Source organism: Zonotrichia leucophrys, chromosome 1 (genome assembly GCF_028769735.1).
Source record: "Zonotrichia leucophrys gambelii isolate GWCS_2022_RI chromosome 1, RI_Zleu_2.0, whole genome shotgun sequence".
In the NCBI taxonomy this organism is placed as follows: Eukaryota; Metazoa; Chordata; class Aves; order Passeriformes; family Passerellidae; genus Zonotrichia; species Zonotrichia leucophrys.
Window position 1 is genome coordinate 116,085,692 of NC_088169.1, and position 11,781 is coordinate 116,097,472.

Genomic DNA, 11,781 nt, shown 5'->3' on the forward strand with positions numbered 1-11,781 from the left:
ATAAATAGTTCCAGCTGCATCCAAAATCCTCAGGAGCCCCCTGAGAGGCTGCCTTGCACTGACTGATGATACAGGGGCTTTCAAGGTACTCTCAGTGCACTACAAAACTTGACCTGGATGGAAATTTGACCCTAAGAAATCTTTGCCTTGAGCTAAAACAGCCTGAAGAGTGTAAAATTTGGTGTACTCTGTAAATAGCTTTCTTTCCCTCCCCTTTAAAAACCCTTCAAACACACGATGGGGTTTTAATGAAAAACAGCTCCCCAATAATAATCTGCAGCACAGGCTCATGACATTTCCAGACTCATTAATTTAGAGAATCATCACCAAAAAAAGACCCTGGAGTTTGATGATTTCTGAAGATTTCCTTTGTGAGCAGAGAGTGAAACTGAGCTGCTTTGTTCCCACAGCTCCCAACTGCTTCCCACTGATGGGTTTTTTCCCTGCTTCACTTGTGCCTGTCTCTCTTTAAGCTCTGACAAATGTGAGGGCTGCTGGCACAGACGAATGGTGCATCACACCTCGGGAGCATCTTCATTTTGTCCCTGCTGTCGCAGCTCCTCGGGCTCCCTTCCTGTGACAGCAGTGTCCCTGGGACTTCCAGGGCTGGGCTTGGAGATCCTCTCATCCATGATCCTGCTGGGAAACAGCACAATGTGCTCCTGGCCTTTCCACACCTCAGGGGGCTTAAGAAAGATGGGGACAGACATTTCTGTAGTGAGAGGACAAGGGGGGAAGGCTTAACACGAAAAGAGGGACGATTCAGAGCAGATGTGAGGATTTTTATGCTGAGGGTGGGGAGGCAGAGAGGTGGTGGCTGCCCCTGGATCCCTGGAAATGTTCAAGGACAGGCTGGACAGCCTGTGAGCAGCCTGATCCAGGGAAAGGTGTCCCTGCCTTTCCCAGGTGCCAGAGCAGGCAGTGACTCCGGGATTCCTGCAAGCTGCAGGGCAGCAGCTGTGCCATCCCTGTGCCATCCACCAGGCTTTATTTGCCCTCCCCAGGTGTGCCCAGACCTCTGGGTGATCCCTGCAGGGCTGGCACCGAGAGGAGGGGACACAGCAGTGGCACTGCTGCCCTGACAGCCAGGGCTGCACTGCTGGCTCCGGTTTCAGCATCTCAAGGGCACCCAGGGCAGCTCAGGTGACAGCAGTGGGAGCGATCCGGGGCCAGGAGAACAGCAGGTGTCATTCCAGAGGAGACAATGGCAGTGTTCAATTATGCACAAGGTCATTGCCAAGGGGGAGCACGGAGCCTCCAGGCATGGCCTGAAATGACAGCAAGGACAGCCGGGAGGGACAGCATTCCCAGCTCCCAGCTCAAACCATGACAGGGAGATAAAAGAAACGATGGGAAGGATTCCATTGATTGGTGAATGGAAAAAGAGATTTGCTTTTACAAATAAACTTTGGGTTTGCTGATAAACGAAATTAGACATGGAAAGATGAAAGAAACAAAGGGGAAGAAACACCCCTGAATTCCTTAAGAATTAAAAATTAAAAGGGAGAGTTATATATTAGAGGGCAATCTCTGGTATCAGGTGTATCAGGGAGTCTGTACCTCTCAAGTACCTCAGAAATGGGGAAAGAGAGAAGGGAAATGTGGCTGGAAATTGGGATAAAAAGGAGGCTGAGTCCTCCAAAAATGTGAGATCCCAGGGGATGCCCCATGGCCTCTCCCTTTATTGGAGCAAAGTAAAAGGACTCCTCTGTCTCCTTTTGGGACACAAACCTCTGGTGTTTGTGGATTAATTTTCCCATCACCAGGAGCTTCTGTCAGCTGGAGCTGCACTCCTTGGAAAGCAGTTCTGCAGTGATGGATCTGCTCCTGCTGCAGGCTCCGAGGGAGCAGGGAGATAAATGGCACAGGCTGCGGGGAAGAGTGATGGGAATGATCCAGGAGCTGGAAAAGCTGGAGAAGCTGAGAGATGGAGGCAGCCCTGCCGTGGAGATTGTGGCAGCAAAGGTTAAGAGGCTGCTGAGCTGCTCCCCGTGCTTGCCAGTGAGAATTCCTGAGGGGAAGGGAACTGGAATGCTCCTTGAGCTGGGGGAAATTTCCTAACCAGCTTCTGACTGCGCCCATCGTCCATTAAAATGGAGATAAAACCAAAAAATAAGTCATTAGCAGTTTAGCAGAGGGTCAGAAAGCAGGTTATTGACTTGCTTTCTCACAGCTCCAAAACCCTCCTAAGAATAGAGCACTTTAGATTAATTGGGGGGAAAATGGATTGGAAAGTTGCAATTAAGTTGATGTCATAATTTTTTTGGGGAAAAAAACAGGTGTTCTGCTGCAGCTGCAGTTCTCTCCCTGGCTTTAATTGGCATCCCAGTCCCAGTTGTCTGTATTGATAAAATGCTGTCCATTAAAAAAAATGTATCATTAGCACTGGTTTAAAAGGTACGAACATTTTGAAGGAAAAAAAATATTAAGAACCAGAAAAACTTGGACACATTTTTTTTTCCTTTAACCTTTCAGAAGTTTGGGGCAATTAGCTCCAAGCAGGATGCTTAATTGCCCAGCCCCTGGAGGGGCTGGCAGTGCCCCTCAGCCACACCCAGTGACACGGGGATGTCATTAGCAGGGTTTTTATTGAGTGTTCAATGGCACGGAGGGGGCACGGGTGAGGCAGCACAGCCAGCACTGCTGGGAACCCGCATTTCTGCAGGGCACCCAAGCGGGATCCCGCCTGGAAGGAAGCACAGCCCCTCCCCAGCTCCTCTGGATCCTTAACAGCCCTGCCTGAGAGGGCTTCCATGGGATCACAGGGTTTGGGAGCCAAAATCATTCCCGTGGCAGCAGAATCCTTGATTCCCAAAATCATTGCCGCGGGCAGCAGGGACACCTCCCACTGTGCCAGGGTGCCCCAAGCTCCAGTGTGCGGCCTGGCCTTGGGCACTGCCAGGGATCCAGGGGCACCCACCAGCACCCTGAGAACCCATGTCAGGCCTCAGCAGCTCACAGGGAGGGGTTTTCCAGCCTGGATAACTCCTGGCTTTCCTGCGCCTCTCTGCACAGGCAGCACACACAAACTGGAGTTTCTGACCAAGCGAGTTTCTGACAGCACCGTGGAGTGCTCCAGGGGAAAGCAGGTTTAGCTCCCTGTGCCCCTGCCTGGCACTCACCAGCTGGGCTGGCACCAGGACAATGCCCTGAGGGCTCTCTGGGGCTCAGGGGATGCCACGGTGCTGAGCACAGAGGAACTCAGGGCACTGAGGGGAAAACTGAGTGCCTGCCCTTCTGATAACGTCTCTGCTTGATTACAGCCAAAAATCCTTCACTGCATTGAGATTAGAGAGGTGGATTTCTAAGTGTGGACCCTGATAACTTCAGGCTGGCAAAGGGCAATTCCCTTCACTTTCTCTGAGCTTTCCTGAAGGCTTTTTGCCCTGAAATTGCCCATCTCAGCAATTCCACCCCTTCTTCTTGGGTGTTCATACCCTTCAAACCACGCTGCACAGGCTTCAGACTCTCCTTTGCCATCACTCACTTGAGCTTCTCATATTTAACTCCTTTAATCTCCCACCAATAAATCACTGCCTCCCAGCCCTTCATCATTCTCAGCGCTGCTCCCAACTCCCTTGGGGATGCTGACACCCATCAGGCACCCAGGTAATTAATGGATGGCAGGTCCCTGCCAGGGCCCAGGTGCCCTCCTGGAAACAGCCTGGGCAGTGCAAAGGAGAGGGAAGGTCGGGTCTGGCTGCTGGATGCTGGATGCAGAGCACAGAGATCTCTTGGGGCAGCAGCTCTGTCACACTCAGACTGGATGGCTGAGCAGATTTCCCTTCCATAACCCACCCGTGCAGTGACTCCCCTTCTCCAAGACACAGCCACCTCTCCCTCCCCCAGAAAGAGAGGAGGGAGCCCAAAGCAGGGCTGAGGAATGATGAGTGGGTGCCACCTCTCTCTGCAGGGTCAGGAAAGGGCTGAGGACACTGGGATGGACACTGCTGAAAGGAAGGTTTATTAACCTCTTGTTCCCTTTTTTTTAGCACTCCCCAAGTCACCAACGAGCTTCAAAGGAGAAGAGCTGCAGGTGCTGATAGCATCTGACTTCTCTGGTTTGCTGAAAGCTGCTGGGGAAAGGAAGCAGAGATGAGGGAGCAGATTCATGCTGCTGTCCCATGGGGATGGCTCCTCTGGGGACACCACCAGACACAGAGCATTCCCACAGAGGGTTTCCCAGAGAATGTGAGGCTGCTCTATCCCTGGCAGTGTCCCAGGCCAGGCTGGCTGTGGCTTGGAGCAGCCTGGGACAGTGGAAGGTGTCCCTGTCCATGGCAGGGGTGACACTGGGTGAGCTTTAACTCCAACCCACACCTTTCTAGAGGGCTCATTAAGGAGAATTTCCTGCACTTTGGGGGAGAGCAGCAGGCTCTTTCAGGACTAACAAAACCACACGTGGCTGTGCCAACCTGCCAGTGTCCCCTGTGAGATTCCCACTGCCACCATCCCTGGCTGTGTGCCCTCTGAGGAGCAGGGGAGGAACGTGTCCACGCAGACGTTTTCTGTGAGGATGAGGCTGGTGACCTTGGACTTGGCAGCTTTGCAGGCATGGAGCCCATCTGCTGTGTGCCATCACATACAGTAAACTTGAGAGACACTGCATGGAGCAGTTGTGCTGATTTCTGATGAAAGGGAGGGGAAAATGTCCTCAGATAACAGCAGCCAAGAGAAAACATCGTGGAGAGGTCAAGGACGGGGGTTTGTGGAAAGTGAAGGCATCCACAGAGGCTGAGGAGGTGTGAGCGAGGATGCAAGGCCAAGAACAGCCTGAAAACCACTCACAGCTCGCTGAAGAGCTTTGGGGATTTTTGTTCCTTCTGAACACTGTGCAAGGACTTTGCCTCCAGTATTTAAGCAGAAAGCCAAGAATGTTTAGGAGCACCCCTTGTGCTTGGCTCTGCTTGCTCCCCCCTTTACGCAGCTCACTCTGAGGGCACCAAGTCCAGTGAAATAAAAGGATCCTGGCTAAGGGAAATCCAGCCTCAGCAACCTGATATTCAGCAGGAAAATAACCCATTTAGGGGGTCTGGCACCCTCAGATGTTCTGGGTCAGCAGTGGCGGGGTCAGGCCAGGAGGGCTCTGCTGTCACCAGCCCTGGACAAACCCTGCGTGCTCACCCCCACACTGAGCACAGAGAGGGGCTTGGCCAGGCAAGGGTGGCTGTCAGCAGCACGCCTGCCCTCCCATCCATCTTCCCTGGCCTCAGGAAACAAACAGCAGAGCAAACATTGCCTCCCCATCAGCCCTGGCTGGGGCTGTGCTCCTGTTTGCCTTGTGCTTATCCAGGAGTGACATCAGGGACAGTGACACAGAACAGGACAGGCCTGGGGCGGAGGGAGGGGACAAACAGGGCACCTCAGCTGCAGGGAGGCAAGAAGGAGTGATTATCCTTCCTGCAGAGGGCAGGTGCTGTGCTGTGGATGTGGCTCCAGGCAGCCATTCCCAGAGATTCACAGCTCCAGATTTGTGGGCCTGCTCTGTCTGCTGTTGGGAGCTCTGCTCTGGGGGGGTAGGGAGGCAGAGGATGCGGCCTCCCCTCCTGGCCTGCTGAGGCCCAGCCCAGGAGAGCTCATTCAGCTGTTTGTTCTCCCCTCTTTCCCTCGGTTTCTCTATGCTGTGAGAGCCTCATGGCAGCTGGTGCCTCTTTCCTTTACTCCAGATTGGACACCGTGGAAAAACCCAAAGTAAAAGCTGTTCACAGCCGTGGGGATGGAAGCTGCCAGCGTGGAGGAGCGCTTGCAGGGGTGGGTGGGCACCCAGCCCTGCCAGCGCCTGCTGCTCCAGGATGCAGGGCACCTCCACCCCACACAGGATGTGAATTTGCTGCTTTACCACCACAGCCTTAACACCTGGCTCACAAGACCCCTCCCAAATTCACAAAGCAGCACCATTTTCCACAAAAAGTGCTTTCTTTCGCTGCTGTTTCCCGACCCTGAGCCCAATTTCTCCTTTCTCTGTGTGGAGAGCTCTCTGGGCAGCAGGATCTGCTGTGGAAACACTCCTGTCCTGGCAGCATCTGAGTGTCCAGGGGGGACTGAGAGCTGTGCTGTCCTTGAGCCCGCTTTTGGTCACCACACACCTCAGAAATGTGTCCAAGCCTGTCACCAGGATGGGAGCAGCAGCTCTGCTGTTTGTGTTTGACCAACACTTCAGGAGCTGTGTGACATCTCAGCTCCTTCACTGGTGCTCTGGGGGCAGGCTTGGCTCCTCCTGAAGCAGGAGAGCCGTGGGTTTGTGGGGATGCCTGCTCTCCCCTGGGAAAAGACAAGAGGAAGGATGGAGACAGAGATGGGATCTGGATTCTCCAGAGCCCCTCAGCCAGCACCAGGTGCTGCTGCTCTGTGGTGGTGCTCACAGGGGTCCCAGAACGAGGGAAGAGATGAGAAAATCTTGGTGTTTCAGTAGGCTGATTTATTATTTTACTATATATATATTATATTAACAGAAAATCCTATATTAAAACTATATTAAAAGAATAGAGAAAGGAGGCATCAGAAGACTTGAAAGGAATAGAAAGGAACGATAATGAAAACTTGTGACTGCTCACAGCCTGAACACAGGTGGCTGTCGTTGGTCATCAAGTAAAAACAATTCACATGCTGGGTAAACAGTTCTCCAGATCACATTCCAAAGCAGCAAAACAGGGAGAAGCTGAAACTTGTCAGCTTCTCAGGAGAAAAGATCCTAACAAAAGGATTTTTCATGAAATATGTGTGTGACCCTGTTCAGAGGAGGAGCTGGCAGGTGAGGTGTGCCAGCCTCCATCCCACCCTCACCTCGTGCAAAACAGCCCCTGTCAAGCCTTTCCCAGCCGGCTCCGGCCTTGGCCTGCATTTGCTCCCCATTTCCCACCTCGGAGCAGCATCCTCACCCCGGCTGATGGAGCACACGAGAAGGTGGCTTAATCCTTATCAGCGAGGAGAATTCCATCAAAGGAGCTGGCAGTGGGGAAATGGAAATGCGGGGATGCATAATTCATGGCACAGAGGACGCGTTTAATAGGTGTGCTCGGCGGCAGCCGGCTCAACCCCTTGTTCTCCGTGCCGGGGAATGTGTCAGGTCACTCGGGATTAGCTCTTTGTTCTGCGGGGCTCCATCTGCCCTCCCCAGCTCCTGCAGGATCAGCTCCTGCCCGCAGCCCCGCTCGGTGTCACGGAGAAAAGGGCTTATTTACACATAAATGAGGCAGGAAATATCCACAGCGCATCCCGGGCCGCCAGGTCTTATTGGCAATTTCCTTCCCTGCTTTGCACAGGCCGAGATAACCCAAGGTGTCTCCTGCCAGGGCAGGCACCTGAGCCTGCCTGATCCCACCACAGCTCTATTATAAATCAACAGCTTTATTATAACAGCTTTATTTAGGGTCTGGGATGTGCAGGGATGTGAACCTGAGCCTACCCGATCCCATCACATCATCCTTTGGGGTCCCTGTCCTGCCTTAGGGAAGGCACACCCTCCCTGTTTGGCAATGGGGAATATGGGAAGGATGAGGAACCCGGTCTGGCATCCTCCTTCAACTCCCACTGGAAATTCCAGAATAACCTTCCAGGTTCTTCCCAAGCCGTCCGAGGGAGGGGGTTTTCTCCTTCCCCTGCTCAGATTCCAGCCAAAAGCAGACTGGTGAGAAATCCCTGGGGTGGGAAGGGGACGACCCAGCACTGCATCACCACAGCGCTGCTCCCTGCAGACACATTCTCTGCATGGGAAAACATACAGAACTTTCTATTTCTATTTCTATTTCTATTTCTATTTCTATTTCTATTTCTATTTCTATTTCTATTTCTATTTCTATTTCTATTTCTATTTTTCTATTTTTCTATTTTTTTAATTTTTATTCTCTTTTTTTCCCTATTTCTATTTATTTTTCCTTTTTTTCTTTATACTTTTCTTTTTCTTCATATTTTTTCTTTTTTCCTTTTTCTTTATCCTTTTCCTTTTCTTCTCTTTCTTTATCCTCTCCTCTTTCTATTTCTCTTTTCTTTTTCTCTTTCTTCTGCCCTTTCTACTTTTCAACTTTCTTTTTCTCTTTCTCGCCCTCTCTGTCCCCCAACGATGTTTATTTAATTCCTCGGGCAGTTTCTGAGGTCAGCGGGCCCTGCTGCTCTTGCCGAGGGGATGGAGAGCCCTCTGCTGTCCAGCCAGCCCTGCCCACGCTGTCCCTGCCTGAGTCTCAGCCTCTCTGGGCTTTAACCTCCAGCCCACACCTTTCCAGTGGGGTCATTAAGGGAAATTTCCTGTGATTTAGGTAGAGCAGCAGGCAGCCACTGCCTTTGGGATGTAGGGACAGCTCCCTCTGCAAAGGAGGAATGTTCTCTATCCCCACCTTGCTCCATCCCCAGTCCTTCCATGGCTCAGATTCCACCTGCAATGTCAACACCCAGCTCAGGATTCTCCATTTTTCCCCTGTGAGAGACAACCTTAGGAATTATAAATGAATAATTAACGCAGTGTTTATCTACGGCATAACCAATGTGTAAAAAATGCTCCCGTCACGTGGAGAGGTGCTAAATTGGATCGTCATCCACACAGTTCCAGCACAAAGGTGGCAATATCCTTCCTGCTGCCACATGGATCACTTCAGCTGGGTTATGAACACACAGGATGCCCCACAAGACCCTTCCTGCTGGGGCCCTACCCGTGCTGCCCCAATTCCTCAGCAGCAGAGGCCATGGCTAGCTGGAATGCAGGGAAATCTGGCGGGATTCAATAATTCATATCCATATAAAACAGGCCTGAGTGGGGAAAGGGAGGATTAAACACCAAGTGGTCCCCAGAGCCGAGATTACTCGCTGGTGCTGGCGGCGGTGCCTCAGACAGGAGGAGCCTTTTCCTGTTTGCTTTATTAGTTGTGCAGAAAGGCCTCGTTAGCCCATCCTGCTGGCCATCCATTATTGATGTGTGGCATCTCCTTCCGAGTGCCTGTGGCTCCTTCCCCCGGCCTCCTGTGCCCGTGGGGGTTTCTGTCCCTCCTTGGGCTCCTGGGAGGCACAGGACAGGACAGAAACACAGAAACCCTCCAGCCCCATGGCCGGGGTTATTCCAGACCCAGCACCAGCAGAGGGATGGCAGGAAGGGTGCTGGGACCACCCCATGGGGCTCCCCGACACCTCCATTGCCCCACAGCAGCTCCAGGAGTGAGGATGCTCCTGTGTGCTGCCCTGGATCACCGTGCCAAGGTGGCTGGACCCTGGATGTGGAAACAGAGAGGCCTGGTAATGTGACAAGAATTAATGAAACATAGCCAGACTTTCATATAATTAAAACCAGTAATTGCTGGAAAGATGGCTCATGCAAAACGACGGGCTGGGGGTGGGCAGGGTTGATTAAAACTGGTGACTGGCTACAAATGATTAGATTAAAATCAATTAACTGTAGAATTGCTGTCTGGCATATGGAAGGATAATTCAGTTACGTAACCGACAGCGGGATTTGCACTTTGCAAATGTTGTTCCGGTACATCAGACCGAGCTTAGGCAACCTGATTATTTAACAGGACACACTTGTGATTCCTGGTTCCGAGGGTGGGATTTGGCAAGGCAGAGCCCGGGGCTGCTCTCCCTCCCTGGGCAGAGAGCAAGAAGCGGCTGCGAGCCCCTGCTCTGCCCTGGTTATTTGTAAACAGGAGCTCTTTTCATTACTCTTGTAAAGACTGGCTGGATTAAGGGAGCATTAGCGGAATTCAGCGCTCGGCATCCTCCCGAGAGCCCGCTGGTGGCGGTGCCCATTAGCGCTAATGCAGCCGCATTAGCACATTGAAAGGATTCCTGTGTTACAGCATCCCCGGCGGCTCCAGCTCCTCGGCCCTCGCTAAGCCTCGGGAAAAGCTGCGTGAAACCCTGCGAGGGACAGCAAGGAGCTGCTGCCTGCACAGCCCCAGCCCTGCAGGTGCCCCTACAGCATCCTCCTGCTCGGGGCTGTGGGGCCAAATGAACCCTGCAGTTCCCCTCAGGAACTGTGCCAGGCCAGGCTGGATGGGGCTGGGAGCACCCTGGGACGGTGGCAGTGTCCCTGCCCATGGCAGGGGTGGCACCGGATGGCTTTAAGGTCCCTTCTGCCCCAAACCATTCCGTGATTCTCTTCCTGGGGAGCCACACTCCAAGCCCACGTTGTTCCCAAGGCCTGGAGCTGCGCCCCAGGAATGGCTCCCAAACTTTGGGCTGGTGCAGAAAGAGGTTCCAGTGGTGCAATATTGAATTTGGCCCAGCTGCACTGGTGTCCTCAGGAGGGGAGAGCTCTTGGCTCTGCTGGCTGCAGACAGCCTGGCATGGTCTCTGGGGTGGGTCATTGTCCTGCCAGGGGATGGCAGTGGGCTTTCCCCATCCTTTCTCAGGAAACCTCTCCTGGAATTGCTGGAATTGCTCTGGAGATCTCCCACACCAGCCAAAATACGTATGCTTTCTCTAGAACAGGCAAAAGTAGATTTAGGTCAAAAATTGCTATGTATAGAGCAGAGAAGCATCTCCTGAGCCATCTGCCATGCACCAAAGCCAAACTCCACTTAGAGCCTGATGAGGCTTTAAAAAATATATAAAAAACCTGACTGGCTTCCATTCAGGGCTTTCAAACCACTTCTGCTCTTTATGGGGCTGTCCAGACATGGCTCCACTAAGCTGCTGTCCATCATAAATAAGCTCTTGGTTCTTGCTGTCAAGGAGAACATTAACCCCACTTCTGCCTCTGCTCCAGGGAAGATCTCCTTGGAAGAGCCCTCATGTCCAGCCCCTGCTCTGCCAGGCTGATGGAGCCCATCTTCCATTTCTTGGGGCTTCCAACAGTGCTGGGAGGAACCTTCGCACACAGTGAGAATATGTGTTATTCAATTAACCTGCCCTGGTAATCTCCATGGAGATCCTGCTTCTCTTCCCTTTCTCTGCTCCTGTGCCTGCTTATTCTGGATTGATGCAAAATTCCTCTTTTCCTTGCTCTCCACTTCCTATGCTTCATCCATCTATGATTTCCAGATCCCAGCCAGGATCTTTTTTCCTGCTTCTGTTTCTCCCCTCCATGGCCAGCAGAAATGCAGAGGCCTCTGGATGCCTTTTGCAGACATGGCACAGGGGCATCCCTATGCTGCATAAATCCCTTCCCCTTCCACGGCAGGGCTGCAAATCACCAACAGGGCAGGCTTCAGGACGGAGTCCCTTTCATCGTGGAGAGATGAGTAATCATTTCCCTTCCTGAAGGAGATGCAGCCGATTTATTGTCCTGACTCAGCCCCCAGGTCTGCGTGAAGGAGAAAGGTCAGCACAGAGTTTACAAACTCCATCAATATTCCTGCCCTAGGAGGTTTTCCTCTCCCTGAAAAAGTGGTTCAGCAATGCTGGTTGCTTGTTTGATGCTTTTAATAAAGGCAGAAGGACACAGATATTTTGCTGATATTTCACTCATCTGCAGTGAATCAAGCAGCAATCCACGCCACAGAAATCATGGCTGATGCTGGAAAATCACTCCATTCTCTCCAGCCCTGGGGTCACACCCAACCCCAGATGAGGACAAAAGCTTCTCTGAATTCCTATTTCAAAACAATCTCAAAACATCTGTCCAGAAGCCAAATAATCTTGTTCTGGTTGTGATTTAAAGAGGGCTGGTCTGGTTTGGGACTTTTTAAGCTATTATCACATGCTTAAATTAAAACTCCAAGCAGAAGTCCCAAAAGGGGAAATGAACATGCTCCATTCCAACTTTACAAGAACAGTTTGCTCTGGGGATTTTTCAATGAGTTTTCAAAATTAAACATATCTGTGAAACATTGCTTGTTGAGTGAACCCATGGCC